The 7,422-nt window shown below is 37.6% G+C and overlaps 1 long non-coding RNA gene across 1 annotated transcript in view; it reads right to left on the reverse strand.

Annotated features, from left to right (window-relative positions):
* LOC123755182 (uncharacterized) overlaps positions 1–6,864 on the reverse strand; it is an 83,482-nt gene extending 76,618 nt beyond the window's left edge. Inside the window, exons 1-2 of the long non-coding RNA XR_006772481.2 lie at positions 6,486–6,864; positions 3,613–3,789 (exon numbers count right to left, since the gene is read on the reverse strand). This is a non-coding gene — a long non-coding RNA (uncharacterized lncRNA). The remainder of the gene's footprint in view (positions 1–3,612; positions 3,790–6,485) is intronic.
* Positions 6,865–7,422: the final 558 nt, after the last annotated feature.

A 7,422-nucleotide genomic window follows, 5' to 3' on the forward strand; every position in this document is an offset into this window, starting at 1 on the left:
ACCGCCTCACACGCTCCTCTTGCTAACGGTTTGTGTTAAATAAATTCTATATCCGGAATATATGTTTCGCGTATGGGATCCCCTTACCGTGTTTGTGGGTGTACAAGTTGATATAAACAAGTATGTGGGGTATATGTGTGTAGAGGTCCGTGTGGAGACTCCCAATTGTGTATCGAGTATACGGTTTCAGCTTCATGTAATTTTATGAATAATTCCGAGTTGGAGAGGGAATGCATCTTTCACATGTTATTGAACCCAGGTATCGGAATGGCAGGCACGAACACACCACACAGTGCATTCTACGAATAATAATAATAATAATAATAATAATAATAATAAAATGTACAAATCACATTAATGTGATATATCAATGAGAACATCAATTGGAGCCATGAGGAGGATTTGAACCTTATCTCTGGGTACTCCCGAGCACTCGCGTAATACCACTGAACCACGATACGACGTAAGTAATATAATCTGGATTTCAACTGAACCCAAAAAGTGGTCTTGAAGTATTGAGCTGATTCATAATCAAGGTTTTTATGTATTACCTGCATAGACAAGAGAGGAGGTTACACAAATTGTGAAGAACTCAATCAAAGCTTGCAGGAAGTTTCTAAGATTGAGCCAGAACTGTCCACAGATGTACAACTTCCTAAGGAGCAGGTGCTACCAGGAAAAAAGATTGATCGAAATAGAAGTAACGCCAGAGGATGTAAAGAAATAATTAGAGGAACTGGAGGTGATGAAAGCCACAGACCTTGACAAGATCTCACCTTGGATCATAAGAGGGGCAGCTGCAGCACTGTGTGTACCCCTTGCTAGTCTTCAACTCTTCACTAAAAATGGGAAACTTCCTGACATTTGGAAAGTGGCAAATGTGGTACCTATATACAAGAAAAGATGAAGAAAGGAGCCACTGAACTACAGATCGGTATCACTAACAAGAATTCCCTCTAAGATATTAGAGAGACTAATTCAAAGAAAGCATATCGGTCATTCAGAATATATAAATTTTATTTCCAATAATCAACATAGCAAACAATATTTTCCCTGGATTGCTAGAATACTTTTACCACTGTTCTTCACCAGCGAATCCTATGCAAACTCGAGAAACAGCCATTGGTAAAAGTACTAAATTGGGCGAAGGAATACCTTTCATGAAGAAGACAAAGGAGTCATAGTAAGGTGAGAACTGTCAGAATGAAGAGATATAATGAGTGGAGTACCTCGCCTAATATATATTAAAATTATTTAACAGGGGAGGTAAGCTTATTCTTATCCATGTTTGCTGACGATGCTAAGCTAATGAGACAGATCAAAATCTTCCTAAAATCAATGCTAATCAAAACTGAGGACTGCAGTACATTACAAGATGACCCAGACAATCTCCAGAGATGGTCTCAGAAATGGCTAATAAATTTTAACCCTGACAATTGCAAGGTTATGAGGATAGGAGTTGGAGCAAGAAGACCTCAAATACAGTACATGATGAAGGCAAAGCAACTTCTAAAAAAGAGAAAGACTCAAGAGTGGACATAACTAGAAATCTAACACCAGAGGCACACATCAGCAGAAAAAAAATCGAAGGCCTATGCATACTGGTAAACGTCCAGTTATCCTTCAGGAACTTGAGTAAAAGATCCCTTCTGAGCGTTGTATACAACCTTTGTGAGACCTATTATTCAGTATGCTCCCTCAGAATGGAACCCTTACCTAACCAAGTTCAAAATACAAATAAAAAAGTACAAAAATATTAAACAAGGCTTGTTCTTGAGTAAAGAGGACTCAGCTTTAATTTAAAAAAAGACTGAGGGAACTGGACCCTGATATGATATGATATGATAACGACGTACAAGATACTAAAGGGGCTTGACAAAATAGATATAGAAATAATGGCCATAGGGACATAAATGGAAACTGGAAACACAAATGAGACACAGGGATGTCAGAAAGAACTTTGTTTAGCCTAATAATAAGTGGAATGAACTAAATGAGCAAGTTGTTGAAACCAATGAGATACACAGTTTTTAATGTAAATATAAGAACAACTAATGAAAAGAGTCACTACATTGAGCTAATGATTGTCGAAAGGCGGTATGCCACCAGACTAGTGAGTTACGAGGAAAGGCTATTGGAATTAAACCTCACGTTACTGGAAGACAGTAAAATTAAAGGAATTATGATTACCACCTGCAAAATTATCAGAGGAATTGACAAGGTATATAAAGACAGACTATTTAGCACGAGTGGTATTTGATCAAGGGAACACAGGTGAAAACTTAGTACCCAAATGAGCCACAGAGACATTAGAAAGATTTTTTTTCAGTGGCAGAATAGTTAACAAATGGAATGCATTGAAAGGGATGTGGTGGAGACCGGATACTTACCGAACAGATATAACTAAGCATATACAGTATACCACTAGGATATACTGTATTCCATTGAGCAGATATACCACTGAACATGCATATAACTAAGATATACCACTCAGAATGAGAATAAACCATTGAACAGATATACCACTCAGAATGAGAATAAACCATTGAACAGATATACCACTGAACAGATATCACCATGCAGATATACCACTGAACAGATATCACCATGCAGATATACCACTGATCATATATCGCTGACCAGATACCACTGGGCAGATATCACTGAGCAAATATACCCGAGCAGATATACTGTACTACTGAACAGATACCAGTGAACATATATATATACTGTATATATATATATATATATATATATATATATATATATATATATATATATATATATATATATATATATATACACACATGGAGTACCTCATGGAGTAGTATATATATACACATGGAGTACACCATGGAGTACCTCCCACTGAGAAGATATACCGCAAAGAAGATGTCACTGTAAAGTGCTGCAAGAACACCTTGGAAGACTTGTGGACAAAAGTGGACAGATAAATAGCTGATGTAAATCAATTCAAATGGACCAAATGGTTTGGGTTCATTTTTATTTATCAATCAAAATCCATTAATCCAAAACGTTTGAAATTACGATTTTTTATACCGAAAATATGCCAATTAATGAAAACGAGGATGGGTCAGAGTTTGCCCAAATTAACCTGCAGTTTTTAAAATACGATGGGAGTTCGACCAGTGTGGAGACAACAAGCAGACAAGCACAAGACCAGTCGCTATTTCGCACCATCCTTGGGTTTGTAGTTTTAGAATATACGTGTGTGGATCAGAGACTTACGTTTGCTTAACCCTTGTCTGGTGAATATTATGGCACTAAAGGTTCTTATTTTAGTAGCATCGCTAACCTTCGAACGTTACAAAACTTTACTGATCTTGCAGACTTTAATCAAAATTTATTCCAAGCAATGAGTATTCTAAAGAGCAAGCAAAATTTTCAGTTACTAGGCTACTGTCATCAAATTTAATTCTACCAAATTAATCTTATTTATCATACCATTATCCTGAAAATATCACAGTCCAGGAAATTTATTAATAATCACTCATGGAATATACATCATTATTATAATAAATAGAAATCTTATCTGTTCCTCAGAACAGCCTAATTCAAGGGGGCGGACGTGGAGGGATAAACTTGCTTTACCTGAATTTACTTATGGTTCTCGTTGCTGCCGTTTGCCTCCTGCCAGGCGTGATCCTCTGTAGAATTATCTCTGCTGTACACTCCTCACCTAACGTTCTTCCTTTTATATGGCTCGTCTTGAAACTTGTCTCGGCTCTTCGTCCTCGTTCACTCGCTGCTACTCCGACGACTGAGTGACTGAGGATAAAAATTGCCAGTGTTGCCAACTCAATTTCCAGTTTAACATCCCCCCCCCCTAAAAAAAATGACATGAAAACATCTAAAAATATCTATAATTTCCAGGCATGCATCTAAAAAGTAAACTACAAAAATCTTACGTATTACTAATCCTCCAGCACAGTTTATGAAAACATAAATAATAGCATGGAAATTTAATGTAATACTCATAATACTACTTACCTTGATATTTCAATACTACGCAAAATAAAAAATCCTCTTCAACTTCATCTTCAGCACTAGATGGGCCTGGTTGAGAAGAAACTTCAAGATCTTTTTTTAAAACAGGGATTGTTTTGATGTCATTCAACACCTTGGATGGAACACCTTCGAGGTTCGTAAGTGTTGCAACATTTCTCTAATTGGATAAACTAAATTTGTCCATAAAAATAGCATTTAATAGAGCTAATTTCATTTTACTGCTCAGTTTGTATTTTACGTAGTTCATCGTGCTGAATACTCTTTCTACTTCAGCATTTAAATGCTGTAATAATATTGCAGAGATAGCACATTTGCTTATTTCTTTAAATGGGCTTGAACTTGAGACATCTTTAAATTGACGAACTTCTTTCCTGGAGTCTGTATCTATTTTATTATTCCAATCATCTAAATTTATTTTTGCTAATTGTTATTCAGCCTTACCTATTATTTCTTGTGAAGCATCTAAGCACTTCATGACCTCGCAAACTAAAGAGATGTCTTTGCTTGGTTGCAATATATTATTTACTGAGAAAAGAAAGATGTGTTGCAAAACTTTAATATTATCGGGCAGCTTCTGCTTCAACTGTTCAAACAAACATAAGAGAAAACTTTAACATCGGTTTCAAAATATATTAATTTGTTGTAATAAGCCTATTGGTTCTGAATTCGTCCGTTTTTGTTTGAAAGCGGTAGCCCAGGTTTCAACTGAACTAACAAGTAGGAGATCATCAAGCAATTTTACATCAATGTTTTTGGAATCAAATAATTTGTTGAATTTGTACTTCAATAAGTACTATACTTCATTAATAAAAAAGCAGAAATGCAAGATTTTTTCATCGGAATACTTTTAAAAAAGAATTTCAACTGTGTAACACCTCTCATTTTCTCTCTTTTTCTTAAAATGAGCCTTCAATTTTGACCATTGTTCAATTATTCGATCCACAGTTGGTTGAATAAACAGCCACCTTGTTTTAAAGTTAATTAACAAGTATTTTTAGTGGACTTGTGCAATCACTGGGATTCATATAACTTTTTTATTCAACTTGTCTAACAGAGGAGTGAGAGAACCATTTATGGGTTTCTACATTGAGAAACTCCAAATTTCTAGGTAGACATTCAGACGATGTGTGATAAAGTGCAAATTGAATGTAGTGGCATACACATCTCATTAAAATTATTGCTGTAACTTCCTCTTTTGGTCTTGCGTAAACTCCATTAATTCCAATCGCAACACTCGCATTATCTGTTCAAGTTGGACTTGAAGGGTCGTCAAGTCCAACTTTATATTTGATAATAATATAATTTCCTCTGCAATACTCTCAGCATCACATTTATCACGCAGAACCATTCCAAGATATGTTGACACTTTATAACGATTATACTATAGTAAATAATGTAAACTCCTAATAACTTTTGAAATGAAAAGTCATTAGTCTTATCTAACGACAAAGTATACTAATACTTATATAATTAATCAACTGCACAAAATGACTACACAAAACATTATGTATATTTACGCACTTTATGTTATGCATCTTCAAATCTGACACAATTTTACTGTCATCAATATTGTTCTTGCACAGATCTCGCATTGATGTCACTTGCTTCAGTACAGAAAGAAAAAAAATGAGGGTAGAAATAGCCTAAGTTACTATATCCCTTTGAGATGTATTTCTTTCTCGTCTCAATAACCATACTTGAACTTGAACTTGAAAGAAAAAAATTTACAAATTGAAAAAATTGAGATTAACATACGATAGTAAACTCGGAGACTTGCAAATAGCTGTTCTGGGACAAATTTGCTAAAATCATCTCAATCATCCAAAATTCTATTAAAATCCTCCAGATTAACGTCAAACATCTAAACAGCATTTTGTGACATTCAGACGCATCTAAAAATCAACTAGATATAGATGTAAAATATCGCAATTGTCGACACTGCAAACCACAGTCAGTTTGCCTGGGCAGGAGAGGCTGCCGGTGAAACTGATCTTACTGCAGGAAAAATTACAAATCGAGTCCACCGATAACTGTGGCCCACACACACCCTTCACTTAGCCTCAGGGTGTCACACTACTCCTCACACTGGCAGTTGAAGTGTCACTAACTGTCCACTTACACGCAGTAGCCCTCTTAAACTGCCGCGTTACACTGTCCACCGTCACTGGATAATCAGCTGTTGGGCCTTCAGGTACCTCGCCTCAGTGTCACTGGTAGTTCACAGATATGCAGTGGCCTACACTACGGCTCTCTAGGCTACGTCACTGCACACTGTCCGTGATAAACGTGTTGCGTGTCGCCACTTCAACGTAATTAACACTGTCTCTAGCCACGGAATAGTATGTGGTCACTACATGCTATTCCATACTATCCCATACACTACACTCCCTCACTACCCTCTTTCCTGGCCAGTCTCTCCTCGGCAGCAGGACTGCAACTTGTCATTCATTGCTCACCTTAACTGCAGCTCTGTTGATTCACACCGGCCAGGACTGCGCTCTTCACTTCGCAAGTTGACGCTGAGGACAGATTGTGAAGTCTTCCTGTCTAGTTGATCAAGTTGACGCTGATCCCAAACCACCAATGGCTCTCTTGAGTTGCAACTTCCCTGCAACCTGTATAATTCGTCGGCAAAATCTTCCTCCCCAGGAAGTGCCACTTGGTCACTCCATTCGTACAACGTCGAATTATCGCTGTCTGGCTCTCAGTATCCTCGAAATTCGCCAATTTCTTGGAGCCGGCCACAACACGACCTTCCCCGAGCAGGTGCTTGAGGCGACGTCTCGGGGTGCGGTCATTTCGTGCATATGACGATTCGATATAGGCTCGCTTTCTGTTTGATAACTCGTATGTATAGTTAGATTAGGGTGAATTATCTTTAGGTAGGCTGTATTGGGCTCGGTTGGGTTTGGTTAGGATAGTTTAGGTTGAGTTAGGTTAGGTTAAATAGATTTCAAATTACGTTGTTGATTCGCCCTAAGTACGAAGTGACCTGTATCCGCTGTCTCCCTCGCATGCCGTGTGCCAATCAGGAGCCTCCCGTTGATCACGTGACTACAAATCATTCCTTGATTGGTCGAGTCATGGCTCACTCTTCATACAAGCGATCTGCCAGGGCAAGATTCACGAAAGCACTTACGAACCTGTACATCTTTTCTCAATCTTTGGCGGCTTTGTTTACAATTATTAAACAGTTAATGAGCTCCGAAGCACCAGGAGGCTCTTTATAACAATAACAACAGTTGAATGGGAAGTTTTCATGTTTGTAAACTGTTTAATAAATGTAACCAAAGCCGTCAAAGATTGAGGAAAAATGTACACGTTCGTAAGTACTTGCGTAAGTGATTTAATGAATCTGGCGCCCTCTCCTTCTTCCTAAGGGCGTCAAGGCGT

This window comes from Procambarus clarkii, chromosome 28 (assembly GCF_040958095.1).
Source record: "Procambarus clarkii isolate CNS0578487 chromosome 28, FALCON_Pclarkii_2.0, whole genome shotgun sequence".
Classification (NCBI taxonomy): domain Eukaryota; kingdom Metazoa; phylum Arthropoda; class Malacostraca; order Decapoda; family Cambaridae; genus Procambarus; species Procambarus clarkii.